This window comes from Gossypium hirsutum, chromosome D06, assembly GCF_007990345.1.
Source record: "Gossypium hirsutum isolate 1008001.06 chromosome D06, Gossypium_hirsutum_v2.1, whole genome shotgun sequence".
In the NCBI taxonomy this organism is placed as follows: domain Eukaryota; kingdom Viridiplantae; phylum Streptophyta; class Magnoliopsida; order Malvales; family Malvaceae; genus Gossypium; species Gossypium hirsutum.
In genome coordinates, this window is record NC_053442.1 from 27,265,658 (window position 1) to 27,287,932 (window position 22,275).

The window sequence follows — 22,275 nt, forward strand, 5'->3', positions numbered from 1 at the left end:
TAGTAAAGCATCCTCTCCCTTTCCATCAATTTAGCACATGCATTACTCATTAACCTACAAAAATTATATTCGGCCTTAGCACACAACTTGCTAGCCGATTCTTCCCCATCTAGCAACCAATGCACATATGTGCTCACTCAAAAATGCTAAAAAAAGAGATTCAAGAATCATCAATCCACCATCACATGCATCATTAACAAGCTTCATATTTAGCATGCAATGGCATTAACACAAACTCCACCTAGGCCGAATCTTAACTCATCTTCATGCCTCATCACCACAACATCAAACATCAACCAAGAATGATGCATCCATGGCCGAGTGTCATTTCCATCACATAGCAAGATTTAGACCATGGGCTAGGTAGAACTCAAGCTAACAACTAAAATATGCATGAATCTCAAAGAATAATATCAAACATACCTCAATCTAGTTACATGCATGGCCAAACTTCCTCCTAATCCTCTTCCAAACCAAACATGAAGCAAGAACTCCTTCCTCCTTCCTTAGAATTTTCGGTCAAAAGAGGATGAAAAAGGATGAACAAGTTTTTCTTTTCCTTTCTTTAGCTCACGGCAATGGGGGGGGGAAACAACCACTCATTTTTTTGTTTTTTCTTTCTTTATTACCCATACTCCTTATTTTATTTTTTTCCTACATACCTCACTAGGCCAACATGTTCCCAACATGTTTCCACCCATAGCATGGCCAACCACTAGCTCAAATTTTGGGTAATTTGACATGCAAACCCATCATTTTCACAACATGCATTAATAGACCATTTTAAATTAGCCTATCATATTTTCACCATGTCTCATATCGATCCCTATTTAATAATTTCTCATGCAATTGGCAAAATTGGAGAATGAAACTTCCACATACTCATGTACACACATAATAAGCATAGAATATGGAAATCAATTATTTTTATGACTCGGTTTTGTGGTCCCGAAACCACTTCCCGACTAGGGTCAATTTTGGGCTGTCACAGGTTAGATGGCCGTGTGACCGTGTCTCAGGCTGTGTGGACATTTGAAGTAGGGACACACGGCCGTGTCCCAGCCTATGTCCGTGCCCGTGTAACTCCCTGATTTGGTTCATACGACCAAGCCACACGCTCGTGTGCCAGGTTGTGTAATTCTTGAAATGCAACCTTTAAAAACCTATAGGGGACACAAGACCTTGTCACATGGCCGTGTGGACAAGAAATAGGACATTTTCAAGCCATTTCTTTCACCCAAAATATGCTCATACATAGAAGCCATTTGTACCTATTTCAAACATTCAAAAATGTACCTAAAACATGCGTAATGTAGTTAAATTAAAATGATATCTATCTATACAACTAATATGCCAAAAGACAACTCAATCACAACGATCAAATATACTTAAACATATGTATAATTTAGCCATTCATCAACCAGACATTTCTAACCTAATTCCATACCAATCTTACCATAACGACCACATGCCAAAGTCACATTTAACATACCAAATTGGTCATTCAAACATGCATTAACCCATTATCAAAATAACACACACCAAATAAGCATCAAAGGTGCCTTACATCAACCAAAATGACATATACATGGCAAACTCATCAACTATCATAAAACACAAGTCCACCTATACATGCCATTATAACCTTGATCAAGAAATCAAAATCTACCATTATAATAGTTGGATAGTGTGATAGATCTTTGACTATCTTCCAAACCGATAGAACTTCTGATAATCTGTAAAGTAAGAGAAAGACAACCAAATAAGCAACGAATGCTTAGTAAGCTCGTATAAATTTTAAACATAACATTATATTTTTAAAAATATGAACTTTATAAGTCATAAATAAACCTATACCAATGCTTTAAGATTTATCAAACTATATAACTATCAACTCACAAATGAATAGGTTCATTAACATCCCGAATAATTTCCATTTATACCGTAATAAAGTCTTATAAGTTGAATTACATAATCATAAAACTTTTCTTAAAACAGTGACTCATTTCATTTACTTACTTACCATTCCGTTTACTTAGCATAAGTTTAATTACGTATCAATTCACGAATCAGTATATCTATTCATGACATAAGTAAATTCACATATATCATAAGTAAATTTCTTTCTTACAAGTAAGTCCTTTAACTTAACAATCCTTTTTATTTCAACATATTTCATCACATCTATGAACTTATCATTTCCATATCTAATCTCACCCATTTCATTTGCATAACTCACAAGACATAAGCATAAACATCAACCATAACCACAAGCTAGTGCATTTAAACATAACTCTTTCACATTTAATTAATAATCATTTTGTAATTCATCATTCATCTCAAACTTTCCTATAAATATGTCATTCTGGAATCATTTACCTTCAATAAACAAGATTAAAGCTAAATGAATAAATTAATCATACTTGCTATACATTTACGAAGCACTTATAGACTTAGTATTGAAAATGATTCATCATATGCTTCCTATACTATAATAATACAACCCAAACTCATTTATTTATGTATATAAACATATATCTTTAACCAAATAATCATCAATATAACGATACTCACATACGATCAAGTAATTCATTGAACATTGAACATTTAACATTTACTAATATCTTGACTATACATTAGCCTTTAACATTAAAATAGTTTTATAAATTCCATTCACAATTAGCTCGATGAACTAGTTACTTGACTCGGATACTCGGGTAACTACACCACACCAAAGGCCTCATAAATTCATAATAGGGGCATCGAAGTGTAGACAGAGGCACAAATGTGCAAACAGGGGCACCATAGTGCGAATAGAGACACTGAAGTGTATACAGGGGCACTGAAGTGCAAACAGGGGCACCGAAGTGCAAATCTCGTACAAGTGCACATTCTAACCCTATTGTCATGCCAATCATATCCTAGTGGTTACTACGTTCAACCAGGCATTTCATGTAATCCGATTCCTTTAAACATATTTATCATTCGAGGGCACTTCAGTGTTTTCGTACACATGATATAATATCAATACATATATTCGTATTGTTAATATGCCATCACAAATATTAACATCATCTATTAATACTTTCATATTTCTCGATACACATGCTGTAACCATTCATAATCATATTAAAATCGCATATATATCATATCTCATAAATATTCAATAGTTTTCTAATAAATCCTTTCTTACCTTATATTCAGTTATAATATTTTGAGTTTCAGCTCACATTTTAAACATAATGTATAAGTATATACATTCATGAATCAACATTAACATTATTTATATTTATAGGTATATACAATTCTATACCTACGATCTTACCTGGCTAAATTGCTGAAATGTCAAAGTACAAGGGCATTTTGATAATTTTCTATTGTTTTCGATTTTCCACCCGATCTTGATCTAAATTAATAATTTAATTCAATCTATTAATTAATAATTTAATTCAATCTATTAATTTAGAAGGTAAAAAAGATATATTTTAGGCAATTTAGTCATTTTTTACATTTTTACAAAATTACCTCTAAAGTTTTACCTTTATTCAATTTAGTCCTTAAGCCTAAAACATGCAAATTAACCATTTTCCCAAAATTGAGCCAAGAAAAATACTTATGGCATCCAATACAGCCCATTAATCCAACAATTTCACATCAAATCCTTGTATTTTTACTATTTTAACAATTTACTCCCTAATCGATAAATTCATCAAAAATCACTTAACAAAATACTTTTAATTATAAATAAACATTACAAATTCATCATTTAACATAAAATATCACAATATTCATCAATGGGTAACATTCAAAATCTTTAACAGTTTCAAAATCGAAAGTACGGACTAGCTGGACCTAGTTGCAACGATCTTAAAAACATAAAAATTATTAGAAATAAATAGCTTAGGGACTTATATGCAAGGAAACATGGTTGGCCAAGCCTACCTTCCATATGCATGGCTTTCGGTTGAAAATAAAAAGAAAAAGGAAGATGACAACCATAATTTTTTACTTATGTTTTAATTTAATTAATAATCAAATTACCATTTTAACCTTGGTTAATAAATAAAACACTAAAGTCATGTCCATATTTGTCCAATAACCTCATGAATGGTCTAATTACCATTTAATTCCCTTTTCCTTTATTCAATTAACCATTTAATCACTCAAATCAAATAGTGATCAAATTTACATCTTTTACGATTTAGTCCTTTTTAATTAATTAACTATCAAAACGTTAAAATTTTTCAACAAAACTTTAATACCACCTTAATAACACTTCATAAATATTTATAAAAATGTTTACGACTTGATTTATAGAATTGAGGTCCCGATACCTCATTTTCTAAAACCACTTGACCTTAGGATCATACCACTTGAACTTAATAAATTGCTTATATAACATAATTTATCAAATAAAAAACCTTTTCAAAAAAATCATATTTGACTTGTAAATATTAAATAATAGTATTTACGAACTTACTCGTCAGATTTGGCCACCCCAAAACCACTATTTCTGACACTACTGAAAAACAGGTTGTTACATGGTGTGTTTTGGTGTGTAAGAATAGGGTTTGAGATAGCTTGGTTTAGGGGCAATTTGTGCTGCACACGGCCTGGCACACGGGCTGTCACATGGCCGTGTGCCACACAAGGCCACCCCACACGGCCATGTGTCATATTAATTTCAGGTGTAGGTTTTACATGGTTTGGCACAGACCTACGACACGGCTGTATGACCCAAGTCAATGAGTTACACGGGTTGGGACATAGCCGTGTGCCCCATAGTTGAAATGCCTACACGGTCTGGTTTATGTCACACGGACTGGCCACATGGGCATGTGACCCCCATTTCACAAAATTTTTTCAAATTTTATCTAAAATTTTTGATTTGTTTCGAATTAGTCCCTGAATGTTTCTAAACTATTTTTAGGGTTTTTAGGCTCGATTTAAGGCCCATAAGAGTATTTATGCTATAATTAAATTATGTTATCAAATGTTAACATGTAAATTATTTATTAATTTCTGTTTCGATGTTAAATATTTTGAATTATATAGTAATGCTCTGTAACCTGAATCTGGTGTAGGAGACAGGTTAAGGGTGTTACATTTAGTATCCTAGGAAGGTCTTTCCTAGCAACTGGAAGGACCCTTATTGATGTACAGAAGGGCGAGTTTATCATGCATATTCAGGAGATTAGGTAACATTTAATTTTTTTAAAATCTATGTGATTTCTTGATGCAATTGATGAATGTTCTGTAGTACCTGAGCTAGAAGATTTAGTTGTAGAATGGGAAATCAACTCTGTTGAGGACCCACTGGAACAAATTTTAATGTCAGACCATCCAAGTGATAAAGAAAGGTGAATATTTAGCATTGCTAAAAGCTAACCAGAGAGGATTTAATCCACGATATCATTTTGAATATTTGGAATTAGAGAATAGAGATTATGTTCAACCAAAAGCGCCGATCGAAGAGCCACCCAAATTAGAACTTAAGGTACTTCCTTTACATTTAAAATATGTTTATTTAGGTGACACCTCTACTTTGCCTGTGATTATTTCAACACAGTTAATTAAAGAGCACGAAGAGAAACTTATCTTAGTGCTGAAACAATTCAAAAAGGCTATCAGATGGACCATAGCCAATATCCGTGGTATTAGTCCATCCATATGCATGCACAAGATCATCTTAGAAGATGGTGAGAGCGGTACAATTGATGGACAATGAAGACTGAACCCCATTATGTAAGATGTGGTAAAGAAAGAAATCATCAAGTGGTTAGATGCGAGTATAATTTACCCCATCTCAGACAGTTCATAGGTAAGTCTAGTCCAGTGCGTACCAAAGAAAGGAGGTATTACGGTCGTAGAGAACGAAAATAACAAGTCGATACCAACCAAAACAATTACAGGGTGAAGAATTTGCGTAGATTACTGAAAGTTGAACAAGGCGACTAGGAAAGATCACTTTCCTTTTTCGTTCTTGGATCAAATGCTGGATACACTCACGGGGTGAGACTATTACTATTTTCTAGATGGGTATTCAGGGTACAATCAAATCACAGTAGCACCAGAAAATCAATACAAAATAACATTCACATGTTCGTATGGTATGTTCGTATTTAGACACATGCCATTTGGTTTATGCAATGCATCTGATACATTTTAGAGGCATATGATGACTAATCTTACTAACATTGCAAAAAAGTTTTTAGAAGTTTTTATGGATGATTTTTCAGTGTTTGGAAACACTTACGATGGTTGCTTAGCCAATCTAGCTAAGGTACTAAGGTGGTGCGAAGAAACAAACCTTGTACTTAATTGGGAAACGTGTCATTTCATGGTACGAGAAAGTATTATTTTGGGGCATTGAATAACAAGACAAGGAATTAAGGTAGATAAAGCAAAGGTTGATGTTATTACAAAACTCCCACCTCTAACATCTGTAAAGGGTTTTAAGAGATTTTTATGACATGCCAAATTTTATCTGAGATTCATCAATGACTTCTCCACAATTGCTAAACCCTTATGAAAATTATTGGAGAAGGAAACAACATTCAACTTTGATGAAGAATGTTTGAAAGCGTTTAATGATTTGAAGAATCGGTTAGTTTCGGTACCAATTATCATCACACAAGATTGGGATTTGCCATTTGAGTTAATGTGTGATGCAAGTGACTTCGCAGTAGGAGCTATGATGGGCTAGCAAAGGAACAAAGTTTTTCATCCCATCTACTACGCAAGTCAGACTGTGACGGGAGCTCAACTGAATTATACGGTAACAGAGAAAGAGTTACTTATTATTGTATTTGCTTTTGACAAGTTTCGATCTTATATCGTAGGTAGCAAAGTGACTGTCTATACGGATCATTCAGCAATTAAATATTTACTTGCCAAAAATATGCCAAGTTGAGGTTGATCCGATGGGTACTTCTATTTCAAGAGTTCGATCTAGAAATTCAAGATTGAAAAAGGGGTAGAAAACCAAGTAGCAGATTACTTATCCAGATTGGAGCCACAAGAAGAAACTTAATCGCTTATACCCATTCAAGAGACATTTCTGGACGAGCACATACTTAAAGTAAATCATGTCCATAATAGCCCTTGGTTTTTTTTTTTATTTTTCTAACTATTTAGCCTGTGGTTTGATGTTGCTTGATAAGACGTATCAAAAAAAGAAAAAATTTCGGCACGATGTGAAATACTATTTCTGGGAAGAGCCATACCTATTCAAAAAGTGCGCAAATAAAATGATTAGGAGATGTGTGACAAAAAACAAGGTAATGAAATATTATATCATTTTTATACAACTCCAAGTGGAGGACACTTCGGAGGTTCACATACTGTAGCCAAGGTATTGCAAGCCTGGATTTTTTTGGCCAGCTCTACTCAAAGATGCATATGCCTACGTAAAGAGTTGTGGTCGATGCAAGAGGGTTGGAAACATCACCAACAAAAATGAGATGCCCTGAACAAACATCATTGAGGTAAAACTATTTGATGTTTGGGGTATTAACTTTCTTGGTCATTTCCCTCCTTTTGGTCACAAGTATATATTGGTAGTAGTAGACTGTGTATTTAAGTGGGTTGAAGCTAAGGCATATCCGAAGAACGATGCCAAGGTTGTAATGAAGTTTTTGCAGAAACATGTGTTCACAAGATTTGGAACTCCTAGGGCTATCATCAGTGATGAAGGGTCCGATTTTGTGAACAAATGGTTAAAATGGTTGCTTGATAAACATAGAGTGCAACCTAAGGTTACCACAGCTTACCATTTGCAGACAAATGGGCAAGCTGAATTGCCAAACAAAGAAATAAAAGGTATACTCGAGAAGGTAGTTTGTCCAAATCGACGAGATTGGTCCAAAAGATTGGCTGATGCTTTATGGCCCTATAGGATAGCATACAAACACCTTTAGGAATGTCTCCCTATCGGTTGGTTTTTGGGAAAACCTATCATTTTCCCTTGGAATTAGAACATAAAGCTTACTGGGCTCTCCAGCAGCGCAACTTCGATCTTAAGCTTGCTAAAGAGAAACATATGCTTGAACTTAATGAGTTTGAAGAATTCTGAATGTTCTCATATGAAAATGTCAAATTATTCAAGGAAAGATTAAAAAGATGGCATGACAAACACATTCAATTACGAGAATTTGAAGCAGATCTGCAAGTTTTGTTGTTCAATTCCAAATTAAATTTCTTTCCAGGTAAATTGAAATCACGTTGGTATGGTTTATTTACTATTCATGAAGTTTTCCTACACGGCGTTGTTGAGCTTCACAGTGAAAGAGATAATTTCAGGGTTACTGTTCAGTGCTTGAAACATTATTTGGGGGATAAAATTGAGTGGGATAAAACCTTGCTCATTTTATCGGATATTTAAATTTTTCGTTCTTCTTTTTAAATAAATGGCTTAGATTATATTTTCTAAATCAATATGCTAAAATAAATTCTATCTTGAAGATTGAAACTTAAGTGAGACCACTTGTGACCCCTCCAATCTTTCTTGAAATTTAATTTTAACGTAATCTTCCAAGAAAATATTTACTAAGTGAAAAAATAAAATTTTAATTTGTCAAATAATAGGGTTGATTTTGATCAAGTTTTAGTTTGCAGCTCAATTTTCAAATTATCTTTAAGTCTAGGTATTTAATTGAATTATTTACAATAATTGACTGTCGTGTTTATAAATATTGATATTAGCTATCTTTTCTATAAATATTTTCGACAACTAAAGTAAATGTTTTTAAATTTTAATTTTGATAAATAGGATGATAACAACTAGTATATAATTATATTTTATATAATATATATTAATTGTTATTAACCTTGTATATGATTAGAATTGTTGATTATTTTATCATTATTTTACCTAAGAGTATTTATTTTTAAATAAATAGGATAATAACAAAATATAATAATATATTTTATTATATATTAATTGTTATTAACCTTGATTAGGATTTTTTATATTTGACTATTATTTTCTTCTACGAATTTGAGTTGAACACCTTATACTCACCCTTTAAATACCACCTTCTCATACACCTTTGCCTTCGTTGTCTTTAAACATCGTCTACCCTCCATAGTGTCGAACCTATCTACTATCAAGCAGCTGTACACACCAAGCACGTCTAGCACCTAGCCGCGCATTCATACCAACCCATCCCTCCTCAGCTCGTGCGCTTTGCGCCTCACACACCCTTGTTCTTGCATCCTGCTCTCTTGCACGCTTATACTACTACTACTCCCTCACACGCCGCTTCTACTTCTTGCCCCCTAGCCCTTGCATGCCTTGCTTGCACACCCTGCTCAACACCTTGTCGAACGCGCGTACCCCTCACCAATCTGCTGCTATTTGTAAATGAAAAAATATATAGGATTTTTCCTATGTAATTTATCACCTTTTTACTAAATCTATTGTTAAAACTAAGTAATTGTTTAATAAATTAATGAAATATGTGAAAATATGAAATTAGGACATAGAAATTATTAAAATGTGATTTTATGCTTTATTATATAGTTTTCATGCAATAAATGACTTATTTTATATTAATTTAAATATATTTTTTGAGACATAAAGTGGGACATGCATGATTAAATTAAATAGTAAAATATAAAATTATATTTAATAATTCATTTAAAAAAAATTCATTAATAATTTGGGTTTTAATTAATTAATTAAATTGGATAAATTTTATTCTTTGGTCCTCTAACTTGTTAATTTTTCTGGATAGATCTGATAGCTTTGCTGGATTACAAAATCGTCCAAATTGGAGACCAAGTCAACCCAATATTCGGCTACACATGGCAGTCCATTTAAACCATTCTTTGGTTTAATTACACAAGGTCCTTGCAATGTTGAAAAAATTAGAGATTTGCCCAAAGATTTATGATTGACCGAGTCTTAGTCCTAAGTTGTGTGGCATCCAGAATTGATTAAAAATCAAGCAAAAAATCACGTGAAAAGCCACTAAGCATGGCCGGCCACAATTTGAGGAGATTTGAAGAGGTTAAAATCGACTATTTTAAGCAAACTATCCCCTTCTCCGCAACCATAAATAAGACCCTCTTATTCCTTTATTCATCATCCCTCAACCATCCCTAAATCATTCCTCATTCATTCTCATCATTCATCATTCTCTCTTTTCTCCAAATTCTCTTAGTTCTTTTTCATTCTCACGCCTAGCATCACCTCTTCATAGAGATTTTAGCAATTAAGCCTCTTAAAGAACCCTTGGTCGGCCACCTTGGAGAGCCATTAGCAAGGAGCAAATCAAAGGAATGAAGGAGCCTCGTCAGTCAGAGTTTTGGGTGATAGCCACTCTAAATTGGGTTTAATCTTTCTTTTCTTTAATTTAATATAAAGATTTTGCTATGTGTTCTTTGTTCTTGTTTACAACAGTGTTAGCTTAATTTTATTTAAACTAGGATTATTGCTTTGATTAAATAATATTTATTTGATTCATGCTTATAATGTTTGTGCCTCAATCGATCATATTTTCAATTAAAATCAAGTCCGTATTTCATTAATACGTGATTGAAATGCACCTCGATTAGCTGACCAGACGACGATTAATGGACACATAATTGAAATGTGCATGCTCAATTTAGATCCTAACCCGATTAAATTGTAGGTTGCATAACAGCTTTGACCAAGCTCTGTTATCTGCATAGTTTTTAAATTTGTGTGATTAAATTGTTTCAAACTAGACATGTCCTTATTACCTCACATGAATGCTAACAAACCCTTAGTAAATAATGATCAGTAAAATGCATATTTACTAAGTAAAGGATTCCAAAGGACCTAATGTGGTTTCCAAACTCATGAAAGATCGAGTTACCATGGAATGTTTTTCCGAATGTTATTAAGCATGTTGATAATAAATTGAGTTTAATTAAAGTAATTGTCCTAGTTTATTTATGTTATAATTGTTACAAATTATGTTTAATTTTACTAAAATCTATTTCATTCATATAGTTTGCATACTTAGGATAATTTGCATTAGGGATCATTGCATTTAGTTTAATATATTTTAATCACCACTTCTAAACTATATTGTGTTTTTATTTACCAAATTGTTAATATAATTTTACAAATTAAGTGACTTAGCACAAATACAATCCCTGTGGAGACAATAACTCAATACTTATTAATTGATAACGACTGTGTGCACTTGCACAAATCTACGCGTTACAAGTTTGTGGCATCATTGCCGAGGTCTGTTAATTGTTGCCATAGTCATTTTTTTGTGAAATTATTTATTTTCAATTTGATTTATTTCTAACATTACTAACTTATTCTTTTTAATTTTTATGGTTTTCTTTTCAGGTGTTCATGAGCATAGATCAAATTATCGATTTACTCCCTCTAGACCCTAAAATTGAGTGAGCTTTCAGACAAAGAAGACGTGAACGAAGAACTCAAAGACAAGTCAAGATGGACCTTAGAAATCAGAATCAAGACCAAGGTAATGAAGCCGATCATGTACGAAATCCTACCTTTATTGTCAATGATAGGGATCGATGTATCAGACAATATGCTATGCCACTTTTCAGTGAGTTAAACCCAGGAATTAGAAGCTAAGATATTGAGGCAACCTAGTTTGAATTGAAACAAGTGATGTTTCAAATGCTACAAACGGTGGGCCAATTTCGTGGTATGCCCACGGAAGATCCACATCTCCACCTCCGATTGTTTATGGAGGTGAGTGATTCATTCAAGATAGCCAGTGTGACTGAAGACACACTGAGGTTGAAGTTGTTTCCGTACTCATTGTGAGATTGAGCATGAGCATGGCTCAATTCATTGCCACCAAGTTCTATATCTACATGGCAAGAATTAGCAGAGAGATTTTTGGTTAAGTATTTCCCACCTAGAAAAACTGCTAAGTTAAGGAACAAGATCACAACTATCCAACAATTGGATGATGAGTCTTTGTATGAGGCTTGGGAGCGATTTAAGGAGTTACTTCGTAAGAGTCCACATCATGGGATTCAATATTGTATCCAGTTGGAGACATTCTATAATGGTCTCAATGCAAATACAAGATTGATGATAGATGCTTTCGCGAATGGTGCAATTTTGTCTAAGTCTTATAATGAGGCTTATGAGATGATCGAGAGGATCGCGAGTAATAACTATCAGTGGCCAACAAATCGAACAACTTCAGGAAGACGTGTAGCCAGAGTTCATGAAGTTAACGCCCTCACTTCGTTATCTTCTCAGGTATCGTCTATTTCCTCTATGATAAAATAGTTAACCGCTAATAGTAGTAATAATTCTACAGCTCAGCCACCAAGTCCGTTTGAAGGAGTTTCCTGTGTGTAATGTGCGGAAGGTTATTCTTTTAAGAATTGCCTATCAAATCTTGAGTTAGTGTACTATGTGGGGAACCAATATCAAAATAGGAGTGGAAATGGACCCCAGTCCAACTTTTACAATCCTTCATGGCGTAATCATCCTAACGTTTCTTGGAGCAACCAAGGAAATGGACCAAACAACAACTTATTACAGCAAAGACCTAACCAATCTCAAGGGTGTATCAGCAAGCTCTGAAACTACCTCAAGCTGAGGCATGAAACAATTTGGAGGACTTGTTGAAAGCGTACATGGCAAAGAATAACACTTTGATCCAAGGCCAAGCAGCAACAGTGAAAAATTTGGAAAACCAAATGGGTTAGTTAGCTACGGATCTACGTAATAGACCAAAAGGAACCTTGCCGAGCGATACTGAGAATCCATGAAATTTGGATAAAGAACATATCAAGGCAGTGGCATTGCGAGGTGGTAAAATTCAAGAACCCCGATTGATTGATGTCGAAGATAAGCCCGTTAAGAAGAATCAACCAGCTGTTGAAGTTTCTACATGAAAGGAATCAAAATCTACAATGTCTGACAAGATAAACCCTGACTTACTGAATTCAGATATTTTAACATCTTCTTTGGATGCAGATTTACCTATTCAGAAAAGTTGTCCGGTTTAACTGAAAGTTCCATCACCTCTATATCTGGAAAGATTGCAGCAAAACAAGCAGAAACAAGAGGTGCAATTCAAGAAGTTTTTGGATATTTTGAAGAAGTTACACGTCAATATTCCGTTGGTGGAGGATTTAGTACAAATGTCAAATTATATGAAGTTTGTGAGGGATATACTGTCCAAGAAGAAACGACTGAGTGAGGATGAGGCTGTTGCCTTGACAAAGGAATGTAGTGCTTTCCTGCAGAACAAATTGCCACCAAAATTGAAAGACCCAGGAAGCTTTACTATACCTTGCAACATTGGTGAATCTTACTGTGGTAAAGCTTTGTGTGAATTAGGAGCGAGTATGAACTTGATACCTAAGTCTATTTTCAAGATGTTAAGGATAGGTGAAGTAAGACCTACAACTGTGACGCTTCAGCTAGTGGATAGATCTTTCACATATCCCGAAGGAAAGATCGAGGATGTTTTGTTAAGAGTCGATAAATTTATTTTTCCTGCTAATTTCATTGTCTTAGACCCCTAATTGATTGAAATGACTTTATGACTGATACGATTATGTATGTTATTAAGCATGATGTTGTCCCATGGTTTGATACTGTATGCCCTTGTTTTATGCATGATATTATGTTTTAGCATGTCATATATGTATATTGCATTGCATTGGGGTAGGGTTATATTGTTCGGAAGAAATGTACTATAAGGCCTCGAGGCTAAATTACTGGCATCTCAGCTGCAAACTACTTTCTAGTGACGCATTCGGTACTTTTTTGAGTGTAGGGATGGTGGGTTGATTATATCCCCACATGGAGTGTAGGGTTGGACGAAGTTGGAGTGTAGAGGCTAGCTGGGTAGGATTTGATACTGCATATATGTTACTGTACTGAGTATTGATACTGTAATGGCCCAAGGCCCAAATGCATAACTGTTTCTGTATTGTAATGTGCTAAGGCCCTAACTGAAACTGAAACTGTTACCGAAATGGGCTTAGGCCCAGACTGTGATTGCATACTGTCTGCTTGTTTATGTGGGGATTACACACTGAGTTTTCATAAACTCACCCTTCTTATTTATCTGTTCAGGTAATCCCCAGACTTAGGCAGATCGGAGCGGCAGAGGACTCAGCTGTGGCTACATGACTCTTTTTTACAGTTTCGTATTTAATTAGGTTTATTTTTTAAAGCATTATATGGGGTATTTTTCCCTAATAATGACCGCTATGAGTTTTTTCTTAAAATTTGGATTTTATAATGCTTTATGTTTTATATCTGCTAGAGGTAGATAAAACACGAGTTTTTAAAAGAAATGCATGTGTTTTAGCAAAATATCCACCAGGGCACAAATTGTTTTAAAAAGCTTCTGCAACGTATACTATTTTGCAAACTAACAAGTAAATAAAAATCACTATTTTAGGAATAATAAAAGATAATGATGAGATTTAAATGGAAAATGTTTTAAGCAAAGTTATTGTTTTTCAACATGAGCACCGATTTTCAAACCCACTATCATGTGACATCACCAGATTCGATCATAATGTCCAGGCATAATTTAGGGTGTTAAATCATTATTCTCTCTATTCTCCAAATTCTCTTAGTTATTTTGGATTCCCATACCTAGCATTATCTCTTCATAGAGATTTTAACAATTAAGCCTTTTAAAGAACCCTTGGTCGGCCCACTTGGAGAGCTATCAGCAAATGAGCAAAGCAAAGGAACGAATGAGCCTCATCAGTCAAAGTTTTGGGTGACAGCCACTCTAAATTGGGTTTAATCTTTCTTTACTTTAATTTAATATAAATATGTGTATTTTGTGTTCTTTATTCTTGTTTACAACAATGATAGATTAACTTTATTTAAGCTAGGATGATTGCTTTGATTAAATAATATTTATTTGATTCATGCTTATAATGTTTGTGCCTCAATCGATCATGTTTTCAATTAAAATCAAGTCTGTATTTCGTTCATATTGAAATGCACCAGAATTAGCTGAGCGATCCTGACCGGACGACGACTAATGGACACATAATTGAAATGTGCTCAATTTAGATCCTGACTCAATTAAATTGTAGGTTGCATAATAACTCTGACCAAGCTCTGTTATCTACATAGTTTTTAGATCTGTGTGATTAAATTGTTTCAAACCTGACACTTCCTTGTTACCTCACACGAATGCTAAGAAACCCTTAGTGAATAAGGATCAATAAAATGCATATTTACTAAGTAAATGATTTCGAAAGGACCTAACGTGGTTTCTAAACTCATGAAAGATCGAGTTGCCATGAAATGTTTTTTCAAATGTTATTTAGCATGTTGATAATAAATTGAGTTTAATTATAAGAATTTTCCTAGTTTATTTATGTTATAATTGCAGCAAATTGTGTTTAATTTTACTAAAATCTATTTCATTCATATAGTTTGCATACATAGGATAATTTGCATTAGGGATCATTACATTTAGTTTAATATATTTTAATCACTATTTCTCAACTATATTGTGTTTTTATTTACCAAATTGTTAATATAATTTTACAAATTAAGTGACTTAGCACAAATACAATCCCTGTGGAGACAATAACTCGATACTTATTATTTGATAATGACTGTGTACACTTGCACAAACCTACGTGTTACAAGTTTTTGACGCTGTTGCCGGGGTCTGTCAACTGTTGCCATAGTCATTTTTTTCGTGAAATTATTTATTTTCAATTTGATATTTTTCTAACATTACTAACTTATTCTTTTTAATTTTTTTGATTTTCTTTTCAGGTGTTTATGGGCATAGATCGAATTATCGATTTACTCCCCGTAGACCCTGAAATTGAGCGAACTTTCAGACAAAGAATGCGTGAATGAACAGCTTAAAGACAGGTCGAGTTGGACCTTGGAAATTAGAATCAAGACCAAGGTAATGAAGCCGATCATGTACGAAATTCTATCCTTATTGTCGATGATAGGGACCGATGCATCAGACAATATGTTGTACTACTTTTTAGTGAGTTAAACCCAGGAATTAGAAGGTCAAATATTGTGGCAACCCAGTTTGAATTGAAACGAGTGATGTTTCAAATGCAACAAACGGTGGGCAAATTTAGTGGTATGCCCACGGAAGATCCACATCTCCACCTTTGATTGTTTATGGAGGTAAGTGATTCATTCAAGATAGCCATTGTGACTGAAGACGCACTGAGGTTGAAATTGTTTCCGTACTTGTTGTGAGATCGAGCATGAGCATGGCTCAATTCATTGCCACCAAGTTCCATATCTACATGACAAGAATTAGCAGAGAGATTTTTGGTTAAGTATTTCCCACCTAGCAAAAACACTAAGTTAAGGAACGAGATCACAACTTTCCAACAATTGGATGACGAGTCTTTGTATGAGACTTGGGAGCGATTCAAGGAGTTACTTCTTAAGTGTCCTCAACATGGGATTCCTCATTGTATCCAGTTGGAGACATACTATAGTGGTCTCAATGCAAATACAAGATTGATGGTAGATGCTTCCGCGAATGGTGCAATTTTGTCTAAGTCTTATAATGAGGCTTATGAGATCATCGAGAGGATCTCGAGTAATAACTATCAATGGCCAACAAATTGAACAGCTTCAGGAAGACATGTAGCCAGAGTTCATAAAGTTGACGCCCTCACTTCGTTATCATCTCAGGTATCGTCTATGTCCTCTATGATAAAACAGATAACTGCTAATAGTACTAATAATTCTGTAGCTTAGCCACCAAGTCCTTTTGAAGTAGTTTCCTGTGTGTACTGTGGGGAAGATCATTCTTTTAAGAAGTGTCTATCAAATCCCGAGTCAGTGTACTATGTGGGGAACCAATACAAAATAGGAGTGGACAAGGACCCCAGTCCAACTTCTACAATCCTTCATGGCATAATCATCCTAACTTTTCTTGAAACAACCAAGGAAATGGACATAACAACAACTTATTGTAGCAAAGACCCAACCAATTTCATGGGTTTAATCAGCAAGCTCAGGAACCATCTCAAGCTGAGGCATGAAACAATTCGGAGAACTTGTTGAAAATGTACATGGCAAAGAATGAAGCTTTGATCCAAAGCCAAGCAGCAACACTGAAAAATTTGGAAAACCAAATCGGTCAATTAGCTACGGAGCTACGTAATAGACTGCAAGGAACCTTGCCGAGCGATACTGAGAATCTAAGAAATTTGGGTAAAGAACATATCAAGGTAGTGGCATTACGAGGTGGTAAAATTCTAGAACCCCGATTGATTGATGTCAAAGATAAGCCTGTTGAGAAGAATCAACCAACTGTTGAAGTTTCTACACTAAAGGAATCAAAATCTATAAAGTCTGACTAGGTAAACCCTGACTTAGTGAATTCAAATATTTTAACATCTTCTTTGAATGTAGATTTACCTACTCAGAAAAGTTGTTCGGTTCAATCGAAATTTCCATCACCTCCATATCTGGAAAGATTGCAGCATAACAAGTAGAAATAGGAGGTGCAATTCAAGAAGTTTTTGGATGTTTTGAAGCAGTTACACATCAATATTCCATCGGTGGAGGCTTTAGAAAAAATGTCGAATTATGTGAAGTTTATGAAAGATATACTATCCAATTAAAAATGGCTGAGTGAGTATGAGACTATTGCCTTGACAAAGGAGTGCACTGCGTTTCTACAGAACAAATTGCCATCGAAATTGAAAGACCTAGGAAGCTTTACTATACCTTGTAACATTGGTGAATCTTACTGTGGTAAAGCTTTGTGTGACTTCGGAACGAGTATCAACTTGATGCCTAAGTCTATTTTGAAGATGTTAGGGATAGGTGAAGTAAGACCTACAACTGTGACGCTTCAGCTAGCAGATCGATCTTTAGCATATCCCGAAGGAAATATCGAGGATGTTTTGGTAAGAGTCGATAAATTTATTTTTCCTGCTGATTTCATTGTCTTATATTTTAAAGCAGACAAGGAAGTGCCGATCATCCTTGGGAGACCTCTCTTACCCATGGGAAGAACATTTATTGATGTGCAGAAAGGAGAACTCACCATGCGAGTTCAAAACGACTAGGTAGCCTTTAACATTCTCAAAGTGATGAAATTTCCCAATCTGGCAGAGGAGTGTTCAGTTATTGAAGAGATAAAAACCTTAGTTTCTATAGAAAGTAATTTTGAAGAAGATCCATTGTAGAAAGCCTTAGATCTTAAGCTTTTGGAGGATGAAGAAGGTGAAGAAAACATGGCTTTGATGAAAGCCAATCTGGGAAATTTTATTCAATCCACACGGTTTGAACCGTTAGAGGTAGAAGTTAGAGAATTTATACAACCCAGGTTTTCAATTGAAGAACCACCTAAACTCAAACTAAAGGTACTTCCTTCCCATTTTAAATACGTTTATTTAGGTGATTGTTCTACTTTGCCTGTGATTATTTTAGCGGAACTGACGAAAGATCAAGAGGAGCAACTAATTGCTGTTCTAAAGAAATTTAAGAAAGCAATTGGTTGGACCATAGCTAATATTCGAAGTATAATCCCTTCTTTTTGCATGCATAAAATCATTTTAGAACAAGTAGAAGGAGCTTGAATTGATGAGCAAAGGAGGCTCAATTTTATGGTGAAAGAAGTTGTGAGAAAGGAAGTGATTAAATGGTTAGATGAAGGAATCATCTATCCTATTTCAGATAGTTCATGGGTAAGTCCGGTGTAGTGTGTGCCGAAGAAAGGTGGAATCACGATTGCTAAAAATTAGCGTAATGAGTTAATTCTAACAAGAACTGTTACCAGTTGGAGAATCTGTATTAATTATAGAAAGTTGAACAAAGCCACTTGGAAGGACCATTTCCTGTTGCCTTTTATGGATCAGATGTTAGATTGACTCGCAGGTAATGAATTCTATTATTTTTTAGATGGCTATTTAGGATATAACCAAATAGTTGTAGCCCCGGAGGTCCAACATAAAATAACCTTTACTTGTCCATATGGTACATTTGCTTTTAGGCGAATTCCTTTTGGTTTATGCAATGCACCTGCAACTTTTCAACGATGCATGATGGCAATATTTACTAATATGGTTGAAAATTTTGTTAAGGTTTTTATGGATGATTTTTCTATTTTTGGTAACACTTATGATATCTGTTTGAGTAATTTGGCTAAGGTACTGAAGAGAAGCAAAGAGACAAATTTTGTCCTTAATTGGGAAAAATGCCATTTTATGGTCAAGGAAGGGATTGTCTTAGGTCATAAGATCTCAAAAAAAAGGAATTGAAGTCGATAAAGCAAAGGTGGACGTAATTGAAAGATTACCAGCCCTAATGAATGTGAAAGGAGTCAGAAGTTTCTTAGGCCATGCCAGTTTTTATCGAAGGTTTATCAAAGATTTCTCGAAAATTTCTAAACCGTTGTGTTTGTTGATAAAGAAAGATACAGCGTTTGATTTCAACAAAACATGTTTGTAAGTTTTTGAAGAGCTAAAGAAGCGGTTAATCTCATCCCCAATAATCGTTACACCCGATTAGAACTCACCTTTTGAGTTTATGTGCGATGCAAGTGATTATGTCGTTGGAGCTGTGATGGGTCAAAGAAGAAATAAAGTGTTTCACCCTATTTACTATGCAAGTAGAACTTTGACGGGAGCCCAACACAATTATATGGTAACCAAAAAGGAACTCTTCGCTATAGTTTTTGCTTTTGAAAAATTTCGTTCATATCTTATAGGTGCCAAAGTTACAGTATTTACTGACCATGCGACCATTAAATACTTGCTCACAGAGAAAGATGCAAAACAAAGGCTACTTTGTTGGATACTTTTACTCCAAGAATTTGACCTTGAGATCCAAGACAGAAAAGGTGTCGAAAATCAAATGGCTGATCATCTGTCGAGGTTGGAGCAAGATGAGGTAACTTAGTCATGTGTGCCTATCAACGAGAATTTCCCAGATGAACATTTATTTGAGGTAAATCAAATTCATGAAATACCCTGGTTTGCTGATTTTGCCAATTATCTTGTATGTGGAATAATTCCTCGAGAAATGACATACCAACAAAGGAAAAAATTCCTTCATGATAGTCGGTATGATCTTTGGGAGGATCCGCTTTTGTTTAAACAATGTGCAGATAATATAATCCGAAAGTGTGTAGCTAAAAGCAAGATTGCTGAGATCTTGTATCATTGCCATACATCTCCAAGTGGGGGACACTTTGGTGGTTCACGTACTACATCAAAAATTTTGCAAGTAGGTTTCTTTTGGCCTACACTATTTAAAGATACTTATGCCAAAGGATTTTGATAAATGCCAAAGAACTGGGAATTTATCAAGGAGGAATGAGATGCCATTGACAAACATTTTGGAGATTGAATTGTTTGACGTATGGGGCATTGACTTCTTAGGCCCGTTTTCTTCTTCGTATGGGAACAAATACATCTTAGTTGTTGTGGACTATGTATCCAAGTGGGTTGAAGCTGAAGTATACCCTACAAATGATGCAAAGGTAGTCATGCGATTACTACATAAGCATGTGTTTACATGATTTGGGACACCAAGAGCTATTATTAGTGATGAAGGTTCACACTTTGTGAACAAATGACTTAAGTGGTTGCTTGAAAAATATGATGTGAAGCACAAGATTGCTACTGCCTATCATCCCCAGTCTAATGGGAAAGTTGAAAGAGTGAATCGTGAAATAAAATGTATCCTTGAAAAAGTAGTACGCCCTAGTAGAAAAGATTGGTCTCGAAGGCTCAATGATGCATTATGGGCCTATCGAACAACACTTAAGACTCCGTTAGAAATGACTCCTTATCGGTTAGTCTTTGGAAAGGCATGTCATTTGCCATTAGAGTTGGAGAATAAAGCTCACTGGGCTTTGAAGTAGTTGAACTTTGATCTTAAGCAAGCCGGTGAGAGAAGGATGTTACAACTTGATGAGTTGGAAGCGCTGAGGTTGTTTTCCTATGAGAATGCCAAAATGTGTAAAGAAAGATAAAAAAAGATGGCATGATAGTCATATACAACCTCGCAAGTTTAAAGAAGGTCAAAAGGTTTTGTTGTTTAATTCAAGGTTGAAGTTATTTCCTGGGAAGCTTAAATCCCGATGGAAAGGACCTTATACCATCTACCGAGTTTATCCTTATGGACCTATTAAATTATACAACAATTACGGAGGTACGTTTAAAGTTAATAGTCAATGTCTCAAACACTACTAGGATGGTGAAGTTGAGCGAGTTGAATCCTCACTCAAATTAATAGACCTTTAATTTTTCATGAACTAATTTTGTAAAAAAATAAATAATTAGAACTTATTTTCTTAACTTATTAAATTTAATTAATTCTATCTAAGGAGATTGGAACTTAAGCGGGACTGGTGTGACCCCTCTAACCTTTCCTAGGAATTAATTTAATGTAATTTGTTAAGAAGAAATTTTCTAATTAAGACTTAAATTTTTTTTTTAAAATTTCATTTGTTCTGTTTAAATTTTAAATTTTTATGGTAATAAAGGGGGTCAAATTTGGCCCAAGTACTAATTAGTTTTTTTTAGTAAGATACAGTCTGAGTTTGAGGCCCAAGACAACAAAAAGGAGGGAAAAATCTATGCCTTGCCGTCACACCCATTGCTTGTTGCCCAAGTAATCCTATTGTGGCTAATTCTTTGCTACATGTTGCCCTAATTTTTCCCTATATAAACCCATCTCCATTCTTCTAATCTTCATATCCCTCAAACAAATTTGCTTACACCCTAAATCTCCCTTTTGTACCGTCAACCTCAAATCTCAAAAGAAACCTTAGTTCTCTTCCCTTTTTGTCAAAATTTTCTATTGCCATCGCAAGATTTTTGCCGTAGAAAGTTCTACCCACTTTGCTGATTTCTCTTTTCTCTTTTGTCAAGAAATTTTGCCAAATTTTTGGGAAAAGATACCATGTCTCGCAGAAGAACTAGATCTTCAAAGACTACTCCTGAAAACCTGATTTTGATCGATGAATAAGTGAAAGAGAGATTTGATTCAATCTTCAAGCATCAACCTATGATGCCAGAAAAAAGTTTTGACTTGAAGAGTAATGATTTGATGGTTGTTCCTATACCGATTAGAAAGAAAATCAATGCTCTCAAGTGGGAACAATTTTGTGATGCTCGTTCACTTCCCGATGATGAACTAGTTCGAGAATTCTAAGCTAGTTTGACTACGCAAGATGCTACTAAAGTCATCGTTCGAAAGAAAAAGGTACCTCTTACTTCTAAGTCCATCAATGACTTGTTTAATTTACCTAATGTTGAAGAAGATGAGTACTACCCTATGATGAACAATATCAATTGGGA

The 22,275-nt window shown here is 34.7% G+C and overlaps 2 non-coding genes across 2 annotated transcripts; both read right to left on the bottom strand.

The window, feature by feature from the left end:
• Positions 1-11,890: 11,890 nt before the first annotated feature.
• LOC121218857 (small nucleolar RNA R71) lies at positions 11,891-11,997 on the bottom strand. The gene has a single exon (XR_005915335.1). It is a non-coding gene; the product is annotated as a small nucleolar RNA R71 (small nucleolar RNA).
• Positions 11,998-16,306: 4,309 nt separating this feature from the next.
• Positions 16,307-16,413, bottom strand: LOC121218799 (small nucleolar RNA R71). The gene has a single exon (XR_005915276.1). It is a non-coding gene; the product is annotated as a small nucleolar RNA R71 (small nucleolar RNA).
• Between the last annotated feature and the right edge of the window lie 5,862 nt (positions 16,414-22,275).